At 45.8% G+C, this 25084-nt stretch overlaps 1 long non-coding RNA gene across 1 annotated transcript in view; it reads left to right on the forward strand.

The window, feature by feature from the left end:
• LOC137519584 (uncharacterized) overlaps positions 1-25084 on the forward strand; it is a 67652-nt gene that overhangs the window by 36960 nt on the left and 5608 nt on the right. Inside the window, exon 2 of the long non-coding RNA XR_011021019.1 lies at positions 18091-18223. This is a non-coding gene — a long non-coding RNA (uncharacterized lncRNA). The remainder of the gene's footprint in view (positions 1-18090; positions 18224-25084) is intronic.

The raw sequence follows: 25084 nt of genomic DNA on the forward strand, positions 1-25084 counted from the left end.
TTGGAAATAAAGGTGCATTTTTTTCAGTTTTGCATCCATCCCTAATTACAAGCCTGTAGTTTATAAAGTAACAGTGTTATACCCTCTTGACATAAATATTTAAAAAGTTTAGTCTCTAAGGTAACTATTTATGTTTTTTTTTATTGTATTTTTTTTTTTATTACAAAAAAAAAAATTGGGGAGTGTGGGAGGTAATGAGTTAATTTATTGTGTAAAACTAATGTGTTTGTATATGTAAAATCAGTGCTGGGCCGAAATTACGCATGAGCGTAATTACGCATCGTAATTCAATGTAAATTTCCGCGTAAGCGCTACGCGTAACTTACGGTCTTACGTGTAATTATTTACGCGTAAGCAGTTAAGTGGTATTGTAATTACGCTGTCTACCGTAATTGCTAGGTATGCGTAATTTTACGAAGACTTACGCGTAATTTTACACGTAATTACTAACGTAAAAACTTCCCTTTTCTAAGAGTAGCCAATCAGTCAACATCCTAAACAACCAATAGTATCTTCTCCCGCCCTTCAGTATAAGCGTACGTTTTGACGCATACGAATGATGTGTACGCAATAGCTGTTACATTGACGACTATTGCATACACATTGTCCGTATGCGTCAAAAAGTACGCATTCATGGGTATTACGGCACTACGCGTAACATCGTAGCGTAAGCGCCTACATTACGGTATCCTTACGCGTAACTGCGTAAGTTAACGCGTAATTACAGTGATGAACCATAGATAATTTCCTACGCTGTAACCGTAATTGCGTAATGCGTAATAGCGTAAAATTACGCGTAATGATCTGTAAACGTAGATTTTTCCATTACGACCAGCACTGTGTAAAATGCTTTACGGCAGGGTAGGGAACCTATGGCTCGGGAGCCAGATGTGGCTCTTTTGATGGCTACATCTGGCTCACATACAAATCAGTAGTGGTTGATTCACTAAGCTACACTGCTCAAGCAGCGCAGCTTAGTGTGGCAGTGCAAGCAACATTTTCAAAGTAGGCACACTAGTAGGCACACTACTGCTGTAGCATGCACTACTAACTTACTCATGCTACCCCAAAATGAACAACGGCTGTTCCTATTGTCCCACTCTGGACCCTGTCAGGTCCAGTGACTTTGTAGGACGAGATCCCCACTTTGATCGGGCCAATAGGCTGCCTGTCACTCGTCCTACAAAGTGAATCAACCCCCAAGTCAGCTAGCTAATTGTACAAGCTGCTAGTCGTTATTTATCCTCTTGTGAGACGTGAGCCCTACTGTCCCAGTTTGAAATATATTGTATGGTTCTCACAGAATTACATTTTGAAAATATGTGGCGTTTATGGCTCTCTCAGCCAAAAACGTTCCTGATCCCTGCTTTAGGGTGTAGTTTTACTATTTGGCCATAAGATGGCCACAGTGTGTTTGTTTACATGCGACCTGTAAGCGTCCGGAAGGACGCTTACAGGAAGCAGTACGAGGCTGGATAAATCACAATGATCGCGCTGTTTCTAATAGAAGCAGCGGATCACTGCGGGGGCTTAGATCAACAAACGGGAATGGATTTTCCCGTTCATTGATCTCCGGGCCAGCGGGCGGCAGCGTGCACGAGCATCGGGAGCGCGAACAGCGATGGTAGTGCGGAAGGTACGGATTTCTCCGTCCCTGGTTTTTTTAGGGGGGAAAAAGGGACGGAGAAATTCGTACCGCGGGGGTTAAAGTGGTTAAAACTGTAATGGCCGAAAGCTACAAAATAATGATTTTTTTTCTTATTATTCGCATTAAAATGCATTTAGAATAAAATAATTCTTGGCAAAATGCATCACCCAAAGAAAGCCTAATTGGTAGCAAAAAAACAACAACAAGATATAGATCATTTAGGTGTGATAAGTAGTGATAAAGTTATTGATGAATGAAAGGGAAGTTCAATGAAATGTGAAAATTGCTCTGGTACAGAAGGGAAAAACCCCCTCAGTAGTGAAGTGGTTTAAAGTCACCTATCCCTGCAGCCTTCCCCAAGGCAGCCATTAACAAGTTACTTCTGCATATGAAGCTGTTAACTTGCTATTTGCTTATCGCTAAGCCCCGTCTGTGACACTATTTCTTGCTAAATATGATCCTCAGAATTACGCAGAATAGAAGTGCATTAAAGTAACAGAAGAAGTGTTGAAAGGGATTATAGAGAGGGTGTGTAGCGGAGGCCTGTTCTGTAAGCCTGGTACTCACTAGGCGAGGTACAGAATGGATCTATTATTGTCTCGCCAGGTGATGAAAGTGTTTTGTCAGAAATCCCATACCTGCCTTCAGGATTCTCCACCCTCCCAGCCTGCAAGCTCACGAACCTCATCATGCATGTGCTGTGCAGCGGTACGAAAATATTAGCCGTGATTAGAAATGGACGTGTGTGTTGCTGCAAAGCTCATGTCTAACGGCAAACTTCAATGTTTCATAGCCGGTTGATAGCCGTATATTTTACTTTTTAATATACGGCTATCAACTGGCTATGAAACATTGAAGTTTGCCGTTAGATATGAGCTTTGCGGCAATACACGCGTCTAGATCCAATGAGCAGTCTAGAACCACTGCCTCCCCCTGGCGGGCGCTCTCTGCCTCCCTCTTCGGGTGTGCTGCTGCCAGAGTCCCGAGCTGCTCCCGGGATATTCAGGGCGGCCTGCGAGTGCGGGGCCTGGCTGCGGATCCCTCTTACAGAGCGGCTCCGGGAGCTGAGAGCAGGCGGCGTGTGCTCCGACACTCCGGGGCCAGCTGCCCCTGCCTGGAGGTACCTGCTCAGCGGGGAGGAGGAGGCATTTACGCCCGTGTCCGACCAGCCAAGGCCGGGTTGCTGCTCTGCCGTCCGCCCATCCCCAGTGCAACCCCGGCCGGGTCACCTCGCAAGTGTCTGATACAGTGCGCAGTGTATCTTCCATACCGTTATGATCCACAACGGTACGAGAATATTGGCCGCGCCGTTATCAAAGCCGATACGGCGCCGATTTGTAATGTGGATCAGAACGGTGTGGAAGATACACTAGGTTGAACCGGCGCGTCCATTTCATTGTGCGGCTAAATAGCCGTTTCCGGCTGTGCAGCTGCTACGTTCACAGAAACCATCTGGTTTCTAAAGCTTAGCACAAACCTTGGATACATGTTATGTTACAAGGATTCCAGAGCTGAAAACAGGAGAAACGTTCACCTGTGTCCCCCTCCTTTCTTACCTAAAGTCTCCCATCAGCCTCTTCTGGGTAGGCAAAGTTGGGCTTCAGTATGCAGACGCTAGCCTAGCTGGGTGCATCCTACAGCGCGTGGCCGACTGGCCGTGGTCAGGAGCACTCTGCACAAGACATAATTGTAATGTCATACGCAGTACACTACCGTCTGTGGTTGTGCGCTGGGCTACCGACTCCTGCAACCCAGAAGATCTGCCCGGGGACTTTAGGTAAGAAAAGAGGGGGGCACAGGAGAATGGGGGGAAGCGGTGGCCATCAGGACTGCTCCTCATACATGCCTGCTCCCCCCCCCATTTCTCCTAATGTTTTCAGCTCTGGTATCCTTTAAACGGAGCATAGCAAAAGCCCTTGCCCTGGTCCCTGCAGTTGTGGGGTGCCCGCTCTTGTCCTCTATGCCACAGTTTGGTAGCCGATCCGAGCAGAGGCATGTTGTATCACATTGTGAGACAGCACAGGGGAGAAAGGACTGCCTAGCACTGGAGAAGGTCAAAGGCCAAGGCCGGATTTATACTTTGTGTGTCCCTAGACCAGGGGTGTCAAACTCAAATACAAAGTGGGCTGAAATTGTACACTGGGACCTAGTCGCGGGCCAACCTCAATGTCTACTGGCCACCTCCCTCCATAAAGTTCCCAGGTGTCTAATGGCCCCCCCTGCAGCCCCTATACAGTTCCCTGTTGTCTATTGGTCCTCCCTCCCCTATACAGTTCCTTGGTGTATAGAAGCCCCAACCCTCCCCTATACAGGTCCCTAGTGTTTAATTACTTCCCCCATATCCCCCACATGTATTCCCTGTTGTTCTAGGGCTTCACCACCAATATAGTTTCCCTGGTGGTCTAGAGTGGGCCAAACATAATATAAAGTGGGGAAACCACCTGAGGGCCAAATTTAATGGCTCTGAGGGCCAGATTTGGCCCGTGGGCCGGAGTTTGCCATGTGTGCCCTAGACCAAGTATTATTATTATTATTATTTACTAGCTGATTGCCCGGCGCTGCCCGGGTATGTATTTGGCTGGTGTTGGCTCCGTCTATTTTTTCTAACCCTAACACACAATTACTCAATGACCAAGTTTGTGAGCTTTGCGGTCTTTGGTATCAATAATTTGCATTGAAATTAAAAAACTGATTGGCTGTTTGTGGCTCCACACCCTTTTCTGAATTTGAACCCCAGTCACCCAATGACCAACTGTACCAGGTTTAAGGCCTGTGCCATTAACAGTGCAAGAATGGTAGCAATTAAATATTCCCCTTGAAAAGCAATAGGTGAAGTTTGATTCACTTTTGTAGGCTCCACCCACTTTTCTGAATATTAATCGCATTCACCCAGTGACCAACTGTGCAAAGTTTGAGAACCCTGCCATTAACAGTGTAAGAATGGCTGCAGTTTACATTTTCCCAGGGAAATTTGTATTTGTCTCCACCCACTGATGACCCAGTATTGCCCTGTATGTATTTGACTGGTGTTGGCTCCGCCCACTTTCAAACCCTAACGCACAAACACTCAATGACCAAGTTTGTGAGCTTTGGGGTCCTTGGCATCAATAATTTGATTATTCTCATGAAATGAAACAAATCAGATTGGCTGTTTGTGGCTTCACCCCCTCTCCAGCATTTGAACCCCAGTCACCCAATAATCAACTGTAGCAGGTTTGAAGCATCTGCTATTGGCAGTGTAAAAATGGCAGCAATTTAAATATTCCCCTTGAAAATCAACAGGTGAATTTTGATTGGCTATTATAGGCTCCACCCACTCCCCTGAATATTAATCTCAGTCACCCAGTGACCATCTGGGCAACGTTTGAGAACCCTGCCATTAACAGTGTAAGAAGGGCTGCAGTTTATATTTTCCCAGTGAAATTTAGTTTTGGTTCCGCCCACTTTTTGTAACCTGGACACACAGTCACTCAATGACCAATTTTGTGAGCTTTGGGGTCCTTGGCATCGATAATTTGTACTTTCCCATGAAATGGAACAAATCTGATTGACTGTGGCTCTGTCCCCTTTTCTGAATTTGAACCCCAGTGACCCAATGACCAACTGTACCAGGTTTGAGGCTTGTGCCATTAACAGTGCAAGAATGGCAGCAATTTTAATATTCTCCTTGAAAAGCAATATGTGATTTTTGATTAGCATTTTTAGGCTCCACCCACTTTTCTGAATATTAATCCCAGTCACCCAGTAAGCAGCTGTGCAAAATTTGAGAACCCTGCCATTAACAGTGAGGAAAGGCTGCAGTTTACAATTTCCCAGAAAAATCTGTTTTTGACTCCACCCAGTCTTTGTAACCTTGACACACACTCACTCAATGATCAGGTTTGTGAGCTTTTGGGTTCCTGGCACCAAATTCTGCTAATGGAAGCAGTTTATCCAGCAAGGAAATCTGATTGGCTGTGTTTGGCTCCGCCCCTTTACTGAATTTGAACCCCAGACACTTAACAACCGACTGTAGCAGGTTTGAGGCCTCTGCCATTAACAGTGTAAGAATGGCTGCAGTTTCAATATTCCCCTTAAAAATCAATAGGTGAATTTTGATTGGCTCTTGTAGGCTCCACCTACTTTTCCGAATATTAATCCCAGTCACCCAGTGACCAACTGTGTGAAGTTTGAGAACCCTGCCATGAACAGTGTAAGAAAAGCTGTAGTTTATATTTTCCAATGTAAAAAGTTAGTTGTTTTTGGCTCCACCCACTATTTCTTCTGACCTTAACATACAATCACTAAATGAACGTTTATGAGCTTTGGAGTCCTTGGCATAAATAAGTTGCATTTTACCATTGAAATTAAACAAATCTGATTGGCTGTATTTGGCCCGCTCCCTTCAGAATTTAAACCCCAGTCTCCCAGTGGCTGACTGTACCAGATTTGAGGCCTCTGGCATTAAGAGTGTATGAATGGCAGCAATGTAAATATTCCCCTTGAAAATCAAAAGGTGAATTTTGATTGGCTGCTGTAGGCTCCACCCACTTCCCTGAATATTAGTCCCAGTCACCCAGTGGCCAACTGTGTCACGTTTGAGAACCCTGCCAATAAGAGAACGGCTGAAATCAATCTAACAAATCTGATTGGCTGCTTGTGGCTCCACCCCTTTAGTGGATTTGGACCCCAGTCACCCAATGACTGACTGTGTCAGGTTTGAGGCCTCTGCCATTAACAGTGTAAGAATGGTAGCAATGTAAATATTCCCCCTGAAAATCAATAGGTCAATTTTGATTGGCTGTTGTAGGCTCCACCCACATTTCTGAATATTCATCCCAGTCACCCAGTGGCTAATTGTGTAAAGTTTGGGAACCCTGTCATATTAAAAATTTAGTTGTTGGCACCGGCCACTTTTTCTAACCTTGACATACAGTCACTCAGTTCTCAAGTTTATCAGCTTTGGGGTCCTTGCTATCAATACTTTGTATATTCCCATTGAAAAATAAACAAATATGGCTGTTTGTGGCCCTACCCCCTTTCTGAATTTGAACCCTAATCACCCAATGACTGACTGTATCAGGTTTGAGGCATTTGCTATTAACAGTATAAGAATGGTAGAAGCTTAAATATTCCCTTTGAAAATCAAAAGATGCATTTTTATTGGCTGTTGTAGGCTCCACCCACCTTCCAAAATCGTAATCTCATTCACCCAGTGACCAACTGTGCAAAGTTTGAGAACCCTGCCATTAACGGTGTAAGAATGGCTGCAGTTTAACATTAACAGTGTAAGAATATTTTCCCAGTAAATGTTATTTTTGGCTCCGCCCACTTTTTTTTAACCTGGACACACAGTCACTCAATGACCAAGTTTGTGAGCTTTCAGGTTCCTGGCATCAAAAATGTGTGAATGGAAGCAGTTTATCCATCTAGGAAATCTGATTGGCTGTTTGTGGCCCCGCCCCTTTAGTGAATTTGAACCCCAGTCACCCAATGACCGACTGTAGCAAGTTTGAATCCTCTGTCATTAAAAGTGTAAGAATGGCAGCAGTTTAAATATTCCCCTTAAAAATCAATAGGCGAATTTTGATTGGCTGTTGTAGGCTCCACCCACTTTCTTGAATCTTAATCGCATTCACCCAGTGACCAACTGTGGCAAGTTTGAGGACTCTGCGATTAACAGTCTAAGAATGGCTGCAGTTTATATTTTCCCATTTAAAATGAATGGCTGAAATTTCATTGACTGTTTTATGCTCCGCCCACTTTTCCTGGATTTGTAACCTCGGTCACCAAGTGACCCACTGTGCCAAGTGTGGGGACTCTGGCTTGAATAGTGTGAAAATGGCAGCCTTTTACATTTTTTCCATTGACTTGAATGGGTGAAATCTGATTTGCTGTTTGTAACTCCGCCCAGCTGTGTAAGGGGGACACGAGACCCCCAGAACATATCATCCCAGGTAGTAAGGGACCTGTATATCAAGTTTCATTCAAATCGGTCAAGCCGTTTTCGAGTGATCGCGGCACATACACACATACATACATCCGATTTTATATATATAGATTAGATTTATATAGCGCCAACATATTACGCAGCGCTGTACAATAAATAAGGTTACAGACAATGATAACAGGGGTGACAGAACAATACAGGTAATAGACAATAGATACAACAATACAGGTAATAGCAAAAAGATACACAATACAATGCAGACAGTAGTACAACGCCAGATCATAAACTGGAGTGGTAGTGGTAACAACTCAAGTTCCAAATTCTGGGTAAAGTGCACACAGTCATGTATGATACACAAGGGGAGAGGGCCCTGCCAAAGGCTTACAATCTAGAGATGTATGTTGTAGGATCCCCTTCCATATGCAGTCCCCAGTTCCACATGTAACATCCATGTAAATCATTCCCTTTCTTTTATGAACAGCTCCCTTGAGCATCACTTTCCCTTTTTCATGTGATCCTCCCCATTTTCAGCCTCCTCTTACATATGTAATACACCCTCTTTCATGCCCAGGCGCCGCCTTGGACTCCAGCCATCCAAGGCCCAGGCCTGTGTGGCCATTCCAGAACTCCAGCACTATCAAAGACTAACTCTCTGCAATACTCTGCAATATGGGGAAAGGGGTGCAGGGGAGGGAATGGAATACTGTATGTGGGTGGGGGGGGGGGGGGAAGGCTCACTGGCATTTCTTGGGGGGCAGGAGGCAGGCATACTTGCCACACTTGTATGGGAGAGGGGAAAGCATGCTGGCCTCCCTTTTATGATGGAGGGTGTTGGGAGGAGGTAAAATAAACACACATTTATTGGGGGGATGGGAGGGTGAAAGGCATACTGGTATTACTTTTTATAGTGGGGGAGGGAGGTATACTTTACTGGCTACAGTTGCATGGGGGGTGTATGGAAGGCAAACTGGTTGTTCTTGTGTGGGGGGAGGAGGTGGAGGTATAGAGGCCACACTTGTATCGGAGGGGATTGCTGTGCGTACCGCTACTCTTATAGGGATACAGGCCACACTTGCTATGGGGGATGAGAGGGAGATTACAATAGCCATGTACAGTATGTTGGCACAAGGTAGGAGGTTTTACAGCAGTTTTATTGGCGACCCTTTTTATCAGGGGGACGTAGCAGCACATTGTGGGGAGGTCCTAGGGAGGTTGGCCACATGACATCTTATTTGGGGTACCCCATGATCTCTGATTGTTTTAATTGACAGTTTGCACTCAATCAGTATACTGATGAACTGGGCAAGCTTCCCATTCTGTTCTATGTGAATACAACAAGAAAATACAAACTCCATGCATATAGTGTTCTGGTCTCGATTCAAACCACTGACCCAAGCACTTTAAAAAAAAAAAAAAAATTAAGGAAATTTATTAGGAAAATAATAAAATAAATATTTGTAAAAAAAAAAAACACAGGGGGAGCGATCAGACCCCAACAGAAAGCTTTGTTGGTGGGGAGAAAAGAGAGGGGGGAATCAAGTGTGTGCTGAGTTGTGCGGCCCTGCAGCGAGGCCTTGAAGCTGCAGTGGCCAATTTAGCAAAAAATGGCCTGGTCTTTAGGGGGTTTAACACTGCAGTCCTCAAGTGTTTAGATTGAACTATGATGATAGAAAGGGCCAGTGTGGTCTGAATGATAAAACTACATCTTTTGATTCTGAATTCTTTGTGATATGCATGGCAAGGGGTGTGGTGGGGCGGGGTTAGAGGTGTGGCAGGAGTGTGTCTTAAAGCGTCCCTCTTTCTTATCTCAAATTAGTTGGGAGGTATGTAGGGATGCTCATTCGGATTCCGCGGAAATGCAATTTCCGCATTTCCGATCGGAAATTGCATTTCCGCATCGGAATGCGGAAATCGGTAATACAAGTGTGGTAGGCGGATTTCCGATGGAAATCGCGGAAATTTCCACCGACTTTAACATCAAATTTCTCAAAAACAATAGGGTTGTTTTGAAAACTTTTTTTTTATCTTGTTCACAAGATTCTGTTTAATAAACCCTGAAAACGCGGAATGAATAAGCCAATCAGAAAATGCGGAAATTTCCGCCTAAATCCCCATTCTCTGATTGGTTTATTCATTCTGAGTCTTCTGATTGGCTTACAATTACCGCATATCGGATAATGCAGATTTTCTGCATTTTACATTACAGTAAAAATCCGCCAACTTTATCAGTTAATAGCAAAGCACCCATAAGTCCTAGAAACACCAAATTTTCAGGGTTTATTAAACAGGATCTAGTGAACAAGATGAAAAAAAAGAAAGTTTTCAAAAAGACCTTATAGTTTTTGAGAAAATCGATGTTAAATTTGGCAGAAATGTCCTCGATTTCCGGCGGAAATCCACATCGGAATCCGGAAATTGGTAGCGGAAAGCGGAATTGGTAGCAGTAGCGGTAATTGGCAATGGAATGCGGATTTTCCGCGGAATCGGAAATTGGCATTTCCGACCATCCCTAGGTATGAGTAAACACACAGCATTCCTGCTGTCATGGGTCACGATAGCTGGAGGGGCACCTTAGGGGGGGGGCTCAGAGGCTCTGGGCCAGTTGCCCCTTTTGCCCCTATGGAAGCGCCGGCCCTACAAACTAAAGAAAGGTCTTGGAACATTTACAAGAGAATCCGGCTTTGTAGTACGATCCTGCGCAGTGAGTTTTGTATCTTTTTGAACTTTTTCCCAGTCTGAGCTGTTGATTCCTGTCATTCCCTCGTGTTATCTTGTGCCTGCATGCTACAATGAGCGCACCCGTCACAGGATAGGGTGTCATTTTCATACATAGTGTGTAGCGCTGACTGAAGTGATTACCTCAGCCGGCCCTCACACACCTTCCTTCATTCATCACCGCTCTGATCATCTCATCTTCCTCCTCAGACTCCTGCTCCAGTCCTCTCATAACTCCAGCCAGGCCTCTCTCATCACCCAGGCCTCGGTCTTAATTGCGGATGACAAAGTCAGCAAGAAATGACATCTCCTCGCCAATCTCACTAAATTAGTGAGATGGGATCGTCGCGGCTGTAGCTCCGAGCTCTTCTATTGGCCTCACTAATTTTCTGCGTGATACGATTGGCAATAATGAGCAGGAATTGTCTCTCCCAAATGAAGTCAGACTGCTGAACTTGAGTGAACCACAGTAATTCAGCTGGATGAAACGCACAGGGGAGAGGACTGCGGAGGGTTTATCTTTTTTTTGTCTTTGCTGTAAACTTTCCATATTTAACCTTTTTCTTTAAACAATGACACCGAAAATATATAAGGCAGGAAAATGAAAAGAGAAAATTAAACACCAGAGAAAATAAACAATAGGAGCAGCATATAATACATAAACAAGCTAAAGGACAACTGTAGCGAGAGCAGGAATGAAGGCTGCCATATCTATTTCCTCTAAGGCTGGGTTCACATATGACATAGCGTGAAAGTCTGCTTTTTATGCCATGTTTTATGTTAATGTTGTGTGCGGGTTTTGCGCGTTTTTACTGTGTTTTTGGTGCATTTGTAAAGCTTTTTTCATGCAATACCATTGCGTTCCCATTGACTTTCATTATGTACGTTTTGGCAGTGTTCCTGCATAATATTAATTTGAAAATGCTTAAAAAAAACGCATATGCCGCAATAGCAGCATAGGGGGCGATATTGTGGCTGGGAACGCGAATAATCACTCGCGTTCCCAGCCTGTCGGGTCCTGAAGGCGAAACCGGAAGTGGTTGCCGGCGGGCAGGGGCGCCGCGAGGCATAAAGCGAACCAAGCGGTCGCTTGGGGCCTCACAATCTTAGGGGCCTCGGCGGCTCCGTGACGTCGGCGTGACGTCACTTTTTCCCCGCAGCCCCGCCGGGCTGGCAGAGCAGAGCAGGGCTACAGGAAGATGGCCGCCGCCGAAGCCCTGCTCTGGAGACTATGTCTCCAGTACAGGGCTTCGGGTGGCCATCTTCCCGACCCGTAGCCCTGCATGAATCAGCGCGGGAGATTGGAGGAGGAAGCCAGGAAGGGAGCTCCGTGGGAACTGCGCGCCTGAGAAGCCGGCCGGGAGAGGAGACCAGGGAGAGAAGACTTCTGCCAGTGCCAGCCTGCCAGGTGAGTAAATTCTTTTCTTTTTGCAGCCGCAGCCCTAATTGCGAATTTGCGATTGATTTCTGCTGAACTGTGCCCTAAATGCATTTGATATCTGCTGAAAATGTGGCCCTAATTGCGATTGATTTCTGCTGAACTGTGCCCTAAATGCGTTTGATATCTGCTGAAAATGTGGCCCTAATTGCGATTGATTTCTGCTGAACTGTGCCCTAAATGCGTTTGATATCTGCTGAAAATGTGGCCCTAATTGCGATTGATTTCTGCTGAACTGTGCCCTAAATGCGTTTGATATCTGCTGAAAATGTGGCCCTAATTGCGATTGATTTCTGCTGAACTGTGCCCTAAATGCGTTTGATATCTGCTGAAAATGTGGCCCTAATTGCGATTGATTTCTGCTGAACTGTGCCCTAAATGCGTTTGATATCTGCTGAAAATGTGGCCCTAATTGCGATTGATTTCTTCTGAACTGTGCCCTAAATGCGTTTGATATCTGCTGAAAATGTGGCCCTAATTGCGATTGATTTCTGCTGAACTGTGCCCTAATTGCGTTTGATATCTGCTGAAAATGTGGCCCTAATTGCGATTGATTTCTGCTGAACTGTGCCCTAAATGCGTTTGATATCTGCTGAAAATGTGGCCCTAATTGCGATTGATTTCTGCTGAACTGTGCCCTAAATGCGTTTGATATCTGCTGAAAATGTGGCCCTAATTGCGATTGATTTCTTCTGAACTGTGCCCTAAATGCGTTTGATATCTGCTGAAAATGTGGCCCTAATTGCGATTGATTTCTGCTGAACTGTGCCCTAATTGCGTTTGATATCTGCTGAAAATGTGGCCCTAATTGCGATTGATTTCTGCTGAACTGTGCCCTAAATGCGTTTGATATCTGCTGAAAATGTGGCCCTAATTGCGTTTGATTTCTGCTGAAAATGTGCCCTAATTGCGTTTGATTTCGGCTGAAAATGTGCCCTAATTGCGTTTGATTTCTGCTGAAAATGTGCCCTAATTGTGTTTGATTTCTGCTGAAATGTGGCCCAAATTGCGTTTTTATTTTCTGGTGTCTGGGGTAACTGTTGCTGCATTTATTATTTAATGGTCATAGTTGGCTATATTTGCTGTGCTACGGTTAAGCTTCGCCCATACAATGTCATGGCCGCGCCAATCTTTCGGCGCGCTACGCGCGCCTCAATCACCCCAACATCCATTTTTTCCCCGCAAACAGCCCCGCCCCAATCCGCCCTCCTGCTCCACCCACATGTCATGGCCACGCCCACTTATGCGGGATAGCCACACCCATTTTTCGCCGCGGCGCGCTTCGCGCGCCGCAGGATAGGGCCTCTTGCTACAGTCCGCTTGGGGCCACAAAAACCTTAGCTGCACCCCTGCCGGCGGGGACAGGAGGATCGGAGAAACACGGCGAGGGCAACGATCAGCTGCAGGGGGCTGAAGGAAGCCCCAGGTGAGTAAAACTAATTTTTTTGGGTTGGTTTAAGGTTCACTTTAAACCAACCCGCACAAACTACCTACCTAATGTCTAACCCTTAAACCCTCGCCCCCGCAAACTATCCACCTAACCCCTAACCTTTAAACATTCCCCCCTCCCCGCACAAACTGCCTACCTAACGTCTAATCCCTACACGCCCCCACCCCACACCCACCATAGCCATAGGCACCTGAAAATATTGGCATTTGGGTGCCCGCGGTGCCTGAAATATATTTTACATTGGCACCTAATTAGTCCATTTGCCGCATGCGCCCATATTCACTGCTTCGCTGAACCTCTGCCTCTAATACTTCTTGCAATAGGCCCTGAACAAGCATGCAGCAGATCAGGTGTTTCTGACATTATTGTCAGATCTGACAAGATTAGCTGCATGCTTGTTTCTGGTGTGATTCAGACACTTCTGCAGCCAAACAGACCAGCAGGGCTGCCAGGCAACTGGTATTGTTTAACAGAAAATAAAAATGTCAGCCTCCATGTCCCTCCCACTGCAGTTATCCTTTAAATACTGTCCTCGAAGGCATCACAGTGATTTACCAAACACAACTGCTTACCACCCAAGATGATCGTCTGAATAGATATAAATATTCAGCCAGAGGGTCAGCTATGCCTCTTGAGTGGTCTCCAAAGTACAACTTCCATGTTTAACTTGGAGGGCGACATTCATTTATTTCCCTGAAAAATAATATAAAAGAGAGATGTGTTCTCAGGCAGGCGGAGGAAGCTAAATTGTCCAAAAACAATACGGCCCTAAGACAGTCATCAGGCCCAGAGAGGGTTCAGCGAGGTTGTGTTTGGACGAGAGGCACAAATGGAAGCTGTTTAATGCTTTATTTGCATTTTTACGCCAAGCGGTAATGAAAGTGTCTGCCGCTGATTCCCCCCCCCTCCCCCCCCCCCAGTGATGCAGCTCCGCACCACACACAGGCTGTACGTTCTCCAGGTTGCCCAAATTATTCCTAATATCTGGAAAACGTGTATATTTTAGTTGTGCGCCTACAGCCTGTCTGCTCCCAGGAATGAGCTGTCTGCGGCTGGTGGCGGAATGATCATTTCTGTACTTTTAACGTCGCTGGAAAGCAATTGAGTCTGCAAATTAAATGAAGCTTACAGGAGGGCCTCTAAGGCACAAAGAGAACCGGTCGGAAGCAGAGATGGTCGATGGTATGCTACCAATTCTGGATTACATGCAAATTTTATGCAGATTGTATGCAGCTTCGATAGAGTAGGATCATCCACTAGGCAACCTAGGCACGAAGAAGGTCCTTTTGGCACGCGCGCTGCCTGCGCCTGACCTGGGCACTGCCACAAACATTCTTTTATTAGGAGGGGAGAAAGTAACTAACACCACCCAGAATTTGTGCGGCAGCACAGTGAGCCATCATTGTGCCAAAAAGACCGGGCGGGTAAGATACCTCTTTAAAGAAATGTTCTTCTGTATACCAACCCGCTCCAGAACAAAAATATATTAGTGGCCTCCCCAACAACCAAATCCCCTTTGTCACTTAGACATCTCTTTAGAGTCTTTGCTAGTTGTAGTTACTTACAAGCAGGAAAGAACACAGGAGGAGAGCAACCACTCAGGTCCAGGAGGATCCGGTATACGGAGCGGGAATGATTCATTTGCAGGTGCGTATGGTATGGTGGTGGCAGGATTGCAACCCATCTTTGTGAGTATCCACTACCCACAATTCTGCACTCCTCATCTAACAATACTACATACACCATTAGGTTCCTGGTTTCCCTTCTCTCCACAGGCATCAGGACTTCCCCACCTCCTTGGCTGAGAGGAATCTTTGAAACCTGATCTAGAGACATACAGCATGAATGGAAGTGAGGGCAGCCCCTCAATCTTGTTCTTTGGGTCTCTTTGGATGGGTCACATTTAAAAAAGTTAGAACAGAGAGCCGCAAAACTTGCTATCTGGTTAGTGTTAAAGGATACCCGAGGTGACATGTGACATGATGAGATAGACATGTGTATGTACAGTGCCAAGCACACAAAAAACTAGGCTGTGTTCAAGAGTTAAACATCAGGTATGTAAGTGGCAGTTCCTATCTGAGTCAGGACTACAGTGTGGCCCTCACTGATAAGAAATTACAACTATATAAAACACTTTCCTAGTAGAAAATGTCTTCTGAGAGCAGGAAAGAGATAAAAAGGTCAATAGTTCATAGATTTTAGCTCTGTCATACTTCAATAAATGCGTCATTTGAGAAAAAAAAAAAAAAAAAAAAAAACACAGTAAAAAATTAAAACGTAGATTTAAATATAAAATAAAACTGTGGAATATCTTAAATAGCCATTTTAGGAGAAGGAAGATAGATACAATTGTTTATTTCATTAATTTATTTTCACCCCGTGTGTCTTTTAAATAAATAAAAAAACTAGGTTGACCTCTTTATTTGAGGTTAGCACATTGTATTAACAAGTGCTGCTATTGTCCACACAAAGTATTGTTTTCAGGAGCCTCTTCCCTCCCAATACAAGTCACAAATACTCCTGAATGCCGGAAACTGACCTATCGGAGAGTAGAGTTGGGCCGAACGGTTCGCCGGCGAACCTGGTTCGCGCGAACCTAGGTGGTTCGCGTGCGGGTACCGCACGCGAACTTTATTGCGGAAAAGTTCGCCCCATTGCGGTTCGCCCCATAATGCACTGAGGGTCAACTTTGACCCTCTACATCACAGTCAGCAGGCCCAGTGTAGCCAATTAGGCTACACTAGCCCCTGGAGCCCCACCCCCCCTTATATAGGCAGGCAGCGGCGGCCGTGGCCACTCGTGTGCCTGCATTAGTTAGAGTAGGGCGAGCTACTGCAGTCTCTCATAGGGAAAGATTAGTTAGCCTTAGCTTGTCCCTGGCTGCATACCTGTTCATTGATCCTGCCACTGCATACCTGTTCATTGATCCTGCCACTGCATACCTGTTCATTGATCCTGCCACTGCATACCTGTTCAGTGATCCTGCCACTGCATACCTGTTCATTGATCCTGCCACTGCATACCTGTTCATTGATCCTGCCACTGCATACCTGTTCATTGATCCTGCCACTGCATACCTGTTCATTGATCCTGCCACTGCATACCTGTTCATTGATCCTGCCACTGCATACCTGTTCAGTGATCCTGCCACTGCATACCTGTTCATTGATCCTGCCACTGCATACCTGTTCATTGATCCTGCCACTGCATACCTGTTCATTGATCCTGCCACTGCATACCTGTTCAGTGATCCTGCCACTGCATACCTGTTCATTGATCCTGCCACTGCATACCTGTTCATTGATCCTGCCACTGCATACCTGTTCATTGATCCTGCCACTGCATACCTGTTCAGTGATCCTGCCACTGCATACCTGTTCATTGATCCTGCCACTGCATACCTGTTCATTGATCCTGCCACTGCATACCTGTTCATTGATCCTGCCACTGCATACCTGTTCAGTGATCCTGCCACTGCATACCTGTTCATTGATCCTGCCACTGCATACCTGTTCTGTGAACCCACCACTGCATACCTGTTCTGTTCAGTGGACCCGCCACTGTATACCTGTTTAGTGAACCCGCCACTGCATACCTGTTCTGTTCAGTGGACCCGCCACTGTATACCTGTTTAGTGAACCCGCCACTGCATACCTGTTCTGTTCAGTGGACCCGCCACTGTATACCTGTTTAGTGAACCCGCCACTGCATACCTGTTCTGTTCAGTGGACCCGCCACTGTATACCTGTTCAGTGGACCCGCCACTGCATACCTGTTCTGTTCAGTGAACCCGCCACTGCATACCTGTTCTGTTCAGTGGAGTTTGGTGTGTCAGTGTGAAGCAGTACCTTAATTACACTCCCTGATTGATGTATACACATGCAAGATGTTTTAAAGCACTTTAGGCCTGTCATTTAGCATTCAATGTGATTTCTGCCCTTAAAACGCTGCTTTGCGTCAAATCCAGATTTTTCCCGGTGACTTTTGGCGTGTATCCCACTCCGCCATGCCCCCCTCCAGGTGTTAGACCCCTTGAAACATCTTTTCCATCACTTTTGTGGCCAGCATAATTTTTTTTTTTTTTCAAAGTTCGCATCCCCATTGAAGTCTATTGCGGTTCGCGAACTTTAACGCGAACCGAACCTTCCGCGAAAGTTCGCGAACCCGGTTCGCGAACCTAAAATCGGAGGTTCGGCCCAACTCTATCGGAGAGCTACCACTCTGGAACTTCTTTTTTTGCTGATATTTAGTTGTATTTTCCCAATTATATCAGATCAGAAAAAAAAATCCAGTAAAGCTGTCCTTGTTCTGAGACCTTCTTGAGGACAAATATTTCCAAGGACTAATCTTCGGGACCTGAGGCAATCTCGAGCGACCCAGGAGAGTTGACCACCATGGAGCTGATTGCTGTAGGCCTAGCATCTGTTTATGCCCAACTACTTCTACACTAATTCTCGCAAATAAGCCCCCAGCGTACATCTCATCGGAGATCGCTGTAGGCGGATGCACGGGGGCTGCAATTACGATGTTTGTTGTTCGACTCGAGCTGATCAGTCTGTTTAATTATGAAGTTAAATAATTAAACAAGAGGCCCGTCAGATGAAAATTCGGGAAACGCGGAGTGTTGTGACTTGGAACCGTCATCGGCTCTCTGGACAGGTTCCAGAAACCATTTCTTTATTAATGAGCACGCTTCGAAGTGTGTGAGCTAGATCAACTGTTCCCTATGCCAAAATGCCTGCCCCAAAATTGGCAAGCGCTCACAAAAGAGATCAGTTAACGGTGGGAAAGTTAAACAGTATTTTCAGTGTTATGTTAACTGTTCTGTAAACATACTTATAGCATAATAAACATTTATGTTCCATTACATGGGATGAAGTCATCTCTTTTTGTTGCTTGACATGGTGCAGGAGGAGAAAAATCGTAAGAACGCACGTAGAGAGCATGAAGTAGGAAGAGGTTGACACTCCAAATAAGGCACAACATTTTTTTTTGCATTGCTACTTGATCTGAATCTGATGTTTCTGGCACCTCTTTATCAAGGTAAGCAATGGAAGAAAATCGGAAAACAGCACAAAACAACATAAAGGCATCAATTCACTAAGCATAAACGCATTCGGTAATGCAGAAAACAGCTGATATGACAGATAACTTTGCAGAATGCCAATTCATTAAACCTTTCACCGCACTGAAGTAAAATTACCGACTAGTGAGGAAAATGTCCGACTTGTGACTTCCTCAAGAGATGTCAAGAAATTGCAATTCACAAAGATTAAAGCATTCAGTACATCAAGTAAAAGAGTTTGGCATTTACCTCCAGCTCTGTCCACTTGGTAACTCACAATCTCCATATGGTAATATTGACAGATGTAGCAGGCAGCCAATAGGGAGAGCCAGACAGCTAATAGGGAGAGCCAGACTGCCCTGCTTCTCACCCCATTGGATCCGATACTCTGGAAGGTGTGACTTTAGAACGGCAGAGCAGGAGGAGACATTTAAGCTCAACACACACCATACAATCTTTGTTGTACAGATTTACTAAATCTATGTAGTATAAGGGCCAACAGATTGAAAATACCTTGAATGGATTATTGGATAAGCTCTTATACTACATGAAAGTGGTAAGATTGAACAACCAAGATTGTATGGTGTGTGTTGAGCCTAAGAAAGGTTTTTCTGTATCCCTTTAGATGTGCATAGCTACATATTGGTATATACAGAAGTGCTCCATCTGGTGGCTGCAGCACATCTAAAGGGAAGCCGGGGATGTACTGCCCATAACCTGCCCCCACCCCCCACCCAGTCATGTGCACCACTGGGAAGACTCACTGCTTCCTGCTTGACCTGCTCTACAGCTGGTGAGATTTACTGTGCAGGGCTTAGATGAATTGAAGTATGTTTCTTTGGTATATTACTGAACTTCTAACGAATGCGAGAAGTCTTAGTGAATTTTGAAAAAAAGTGTAAAATACTGAATGCGGTATTATTTAACCGAACTGCTGTTATTGAATTGAGCCCAATGAGTATGTACATGTATCTACAGCAAAGCCATGCAATAGTTACCAAAAACCACCACTAGGCAACAAAGAAGCACAAGTGCTCATACTGAAAGACCAGTAGTAATGGGAACCAAGAGAACGGAGTTGATGTGTTTTGGCCAAAGAGGGTTGACAGCAATGCTGTCAGACCACGCCCACTTAGTGACAATAACAAGGAAAAATGACCATGGTGGAAAAGTGATCACAACGTATGTGATCACTCTATGTAGTCTGACTCTGACGTTGGCCAGACAAGATTCAGTGTCGGCGTAGGCATTGGGCTGTCCACAGGCGCCCACGTAATATTTATATTTCATGATGCAGCATGGGTCTGGCAGTGATCATAGTATTGGACTTAGTCATACACTTCGATCTAAAGCGGCTGCCGGACTAGATCCAGCGAGAGGGCCCTGTAACGGCAGCCATATTTGTCCTTGTCAGACAGGGAGTTTGGCGGTGGAAGCTGAGAGCATTTATGAGCTACTCGCAACTCTGCATTTGAGGGAGAGGCACATCTAATACCTATACTGGGGTGAGGGCTACTTAATACTGGGGGTACATCTGGCTGCATATACTGGTGAAAGGGCTACGTAATACTGGGGGCACATCTGGCTACCTGTACTGGGGTGAGGGCTACTTAATACTGGGGGTACATCTGCTACCTATACTGGTGAAAGGGCTACTTAATACTGAGGGCACATCCGGCTACCTATACTGGGGTGAGGGCTACTTAATACTGGGGGTACATCTGATACCTATACTGGTGAAAGGGCTACATAATACTGAGGGCACATCTAGCTACCTATACTGGGGTGAGGTCTACTTTAATACTGGGGGTACATCTGCTACCTATACTGGTGAAAAAGGGCTACGTAATACTGGGGGCACATCTGGCTACCTATACTAGGGTGGTGGCTACTTAATACTGGGGGTACATCTGCTACCTATACTGGTGAAAGAGCTATGTAATACTGGGGGCACATCTGGCTACCTATACTGGGGTGGTGGCTCCTTAATACTACTTAATCCCATGTGGCTACCTATACTGGAGGAGGGGAAACCCTAATACTGGAGGCACACCTAGGTACCTATATTGGGGGAGGGGGTTATGTAATACTGGGAGCAGAGCCGGGACAAGGTCCTCCAGCACCCAAGGCTGAGACACCAAAGTGCACCCCTCCATCCCTCCCACCCCAGCCGTCACACACTGATTGCTATTAGACTAAGAGCCGCCACAGGGCCCACAACCTCCCCAACACCTTAATATCTAGTTATCTGGCTTGCAGTCACTGCTATGTATCCCCTTTTCTTATTTCTTTCTGCTTCATACACAATTAGGAATGACAGCTGAATGAATTGTGCGCCCCTCCTACACTGCGCCCTGAGGCTGGAGCCTCTCCAGCCTATGCCTCGGCCCGGCCCTGACTGGGAGGCACGCCTTGCTACCTATACTGGTGGGGGGAGACTCATCTGCTTCCTATACTGATTTGCCCCTCAAATTTAGAAACCATTTGTAGCCCACGAGTCATACAATTTTCCCACCCCAGCTCTAGACGGCCGTGCTGCAGGAAATGACTGGAGAAGACACCCCTGACAAGGTACTTTAACTGACAGTAACTAATCCAGGAACTTCTAGGCAGATAGCAACAAGCTCTACCAATGTGTGCCTGTGCAGGACTAGGAGGCTATTTGTGACTGATGTCAGGCCATAAGGATGACAGCCCCAGGGTTTGCAACTTTAAAAGCTCATCAGCAGCAGCAGCTGCCACATACATCCTGACAGGTTCCCTAACAAGACGAGATTATATCGGAGATAGGAAGCCTTGTTGTCAAGCTTTGGATACATGCCACAGATTGCAGCTGAAGGCAGCCTGCGGAATCCTGATTAGTCGGCAGTGACAGTAATTTATGGCCCTCAGAGAAGCGCTGAAAGTGACTGGAGCTGCGGAGTAACTTCATTCGTTCTCTGGGGGAATTTATTTCACAGCATTTGTTTTCTCAGAACAGGAATGTTTTAAGTGGCTGTAAACACGCAATGAATCATACCTATCATGTCTGTTGATTTACTGACTAAACTTGTTGTGCCTACAGAAGTGAGAGGTCGCAGTTGTCCAATTCGGCTGGTCTCGGCCCGGATTTACATCACAGGAGCCTATAAACACAGATGTCCTGGCACCCTAGACTTTGCCATCCATGAACCTACAAACCCTCCACAGAACCACACCGCCAGTGTGCTGGCTGGTCAAGCTGTCACTTCTCCCTTACCCATCATAGGTAGTTACAGGTGCCCCTTAGTATTAGGTAGCCAGAGCTATCCTCAGTATTAAGTAGCTAAAATTGCCTCCAAGTATTAGGCTGCTAGAGGTGCCCCCAATTGAAGGGAAATCTGGTCAGTGGAATGCCAAGATCCGGGTGAGTATCATCTCAATAACACCCACTTGGGACTCTGCAAGGCAGGAAGCACTTGGGGAGAGGAGTGAGCTGCCCTTCCATCATCAGGCGCCTGTAGGCATGTGCCTACAGTGCCTAATGGTCCCGGAAGAATAGTTCCTTTAGATAGGCCTCTCACTCTTGCATCCAGGACTTCTCACGAGCATCACCTCTCCTCTGGAATTCTCTCCCACAGCATGTCTGTCATGCTCCCTGGCTGAAAATCTTCAACTGTACTTTCCGCTCAAATCACACTTGTTTAGACAAGCGAGTGTAGCAATCACCCCTGCCATCACAGGAGGGCCCAGAGGCTTTGGGGGCCCCTCTGCCTCCCTCTTTCCAACAACAAGTGCAGTCAATTAGCAAAAAAAAAAACCAAAAAAAAAAAAAAAACCTCCCTGTTCACTCACAACAACCATGTGCAGGAGAGTGTGTAATTTTTTCCTACTTCATAGCAGAAAACTCTCTGCTGCTATTTGCTGGCTCCTGATTACATGACCCAAAGGGGTTCGGGGCCAATGGAGCTCCATGCTATCATTTTTGCAGTGGGGCCCTATTAAGTCTAGTTACACCCCTGGACAAGCCTATAATTTGCTGCCTCATCTGGAGTGCCTCATCACTCCATTTTTCACTGGACCCCACAGTTGCTACAGCCTCCTGCTGGATGCACATTACATCTGAGTGCGAAGAGGAGCAGAGTCTCCCCAGCTAACCTTTTAGGTTTACCCTGAAGCAGCAACAGATTGTTGCCTAGGGCAACGTGTGCCTTGATAGGGTCTGTACTCCTTTTTCTGCCACGTGCCAATGCATGACAGAGCAGCACAGAGAGGGAGAGATGAGGGAGGACAATGGGCTTGGCTGGCAGGCCAACGAGATGATCTGGCAGTGCGAATGCATCGGGAGGGGGGATCAAAGGCCGCCATTCATACCCTAGAATCTCAGCAGAGGCGGCCCCGACCAATCACTTCGCCCGAGAACCATCTAGCTTGTGTATAAGGCTTTTAGGTCCACTCAGGGCCGGATTTACCATAAGGCACCGTAGGCACGTGCCTACAGGCACATGAAAGATGTAAAGGTGGCTGACTCTCCTCCCCGAGTGCCTGCCTCCCTCCTTCCTTATGGAGGGTCCTGACGAGAGTGTAAATGAGAGGTCACTCACCCTGCTCTCTGCATCCCACTGACGAGATCTCCCTTCAGTCAGGAGAACCACTAGCTACTAATACTGAGGTTCCTCTAAAGCTACCTAATACTTGGGGACACCTCTAGCTACTTAATATTGAGGGTACTACTGACTACCTAATACTAAGGGGAACTGGTAGCTACCTATGACAGGCAAGGGAAGTGAGGGAAAAGTGACAGCTGGGACAGCCAGCACACTTCCGGTGCACTTTGGCGTGTGTTTGTAGGTTCACGGAGGGTGAAGTCTAAGGTGCCAGGACATCAGTGCCTATAGGCTCCTGTGAGGTAAATCCAGGCCTGGGTCCACTTTATTGGTTTCTCAGAACTATTCAGGTTTCAATATCCATAGTGGTGTATCATTTTATAACTGATTCACAGGTAATATTGACAATGGATTAGCATGATTATGGGAGTGTAGACAACACCAATAGTTAATTAAAACTTAAACACAAATAAAGAAGCATTGACTTTTGGTGCATAAAAAGGCCATCTTTATTGGTTTCAACTAAAGCTTAAAGAAGAGGTCCAAATAACTTTATTAAACTTGAATAAATAATAAATAATTAATAAATAACCAAACTCCAGGATAGGTCCACCATTATAGTTCAGACCCACTAACACATATTTATTAAACCGCAAGGACCCCTTCACATAGACCAATAAAGTTTTGACCACGACGAATCTCTTCTTGATGGGAAGGGTGGGGGAGGAGCTTGTCCCATCCATGCTGGAACCTAAGGCAAAAAACAACTGCACAGCACCTTCTTATATACCCTTAAGACCCCCTTGATTGGGTGTTGCAACAAAGTTTAGGCCTAGCAACACATGGCAGGTTCTACCTTACACCTACTGCGGCCAATCAGAAATCTGCCTACAGTTTTCTTCCTCACTACCTAGGAGCAAATAGCCAGCCAATCAGGAGGTTAGACACCTCAGCCATAGAGGCTATAACAAAACACCTCATAGCAATGTTACATGTAATTTACTATCCCAAACCTGCCTATCATTCCCTATGGTTGTCACAATCCCATGATGGGCCTGCTTTATTAATATGGCCCTGTACATTATTTACAGACTTCACCTCTGTGTGCTGCCTTTAGTGTTAGGGAGATACTGTATGTGTGTCACCAGCAAAGACCAATCAGCATACTGGAATTGGTCTGTTACACTGAATAACAATTAACCCTGGAGGCAATTGATACTATTTATACTAGATTTATACTATTTGCTTTGGCCTTCCCTAGAGGTAGTTTCCTTGCCTGGGGCACTAGGCAGGAGATTCAGGGCCTGTGCCCCAGCTGCCAGGGGTCACCAATAATGCCTCCAGTAAAGCCATGGGGCCAGCAGATTTATCCTAGCCCAGTTCTGTCTCAGTAAGAGCCCAGTTTTTTCTTCAGTAGCATTTAATTCATCATTTTGGGTAACACAGAGCAATTCTTTTACTAGCCCCTCTAACTTTAAATATAGATTCTGTCAGGAAATAAAACATCCTTGAAAACAAGTAATTATATTGAGCTGCTTCCTCCGTATCCTCAAGGAATAGTCTGCTGAGATTAACAGTGGATAATGACTACCTTCTATGCGCCCGTGGTGTGTGGGCTCGGAAACGCAACCCAGCTCAACAATGTTTGTCCTGTTCTCATTAATCTGAGAGTCTATTATGATATGGAAGTATAAGAGGGGGAAAAAGAGCCCATCCAACACTACGAAACAGACTCATTTCTAAAACTAGAGCAGCAAAAGCCTTCCTTGCATTGCTTAAAGGGGAATCCTGGGAAGAAATACGAGCAAATACATATTGTTGTCAGGGGCGTAACTAGAAATCACTGGGCCCCCCTCAATCATCACTACAAGACATCACTTTGGGAGGGGTAGAAAGGCTGGGGGTAGTACAGCGCTGTACACAAGACCCTGCTGAACACTGAATAGGGACTGTCTACAAATCTTTGTAGGATTCCTTATCAGTGGCTAAGCAAATGCAGATGGACTGTTGTAGGCCTCTTTCACATGGATAGCTGAACTACACACTTGCCTAGTGGTTCATCTGAATCTGAAAAAAGAATGAGTTCCATGAATGAGTGTTATGCACTGCAGTACCAGAGCAGGATCATCCACAAGGCATCCCAGGCAGGTGCCTGGGGCCTAGTGGGTGTCAGGGGGGCCAGCTGCAACTTCCTCTGACCCTTCTCCCATCTCAGATTACCAAAAGAGCCATAAGGGGGAGCCCAGAGCCTTGGGCCACATTAACCGTATATAC

Source organism: Hyperolius riggenbachi, chromosome 5, assembly GCF_040937935.1.
Source record: "Hyperolius riggenbachi isolate aHypRig1 chromosome 5, aHypRig1.pri, whole genome shotgun sequence".
Taxonomy (NCBI): domain Eukaryota; kingdom Metazoa; phylum Chordata; class Amphibia; order Anura; family Hyperoliidae; genus Hyperolius; species Hyperolius riggenbachi.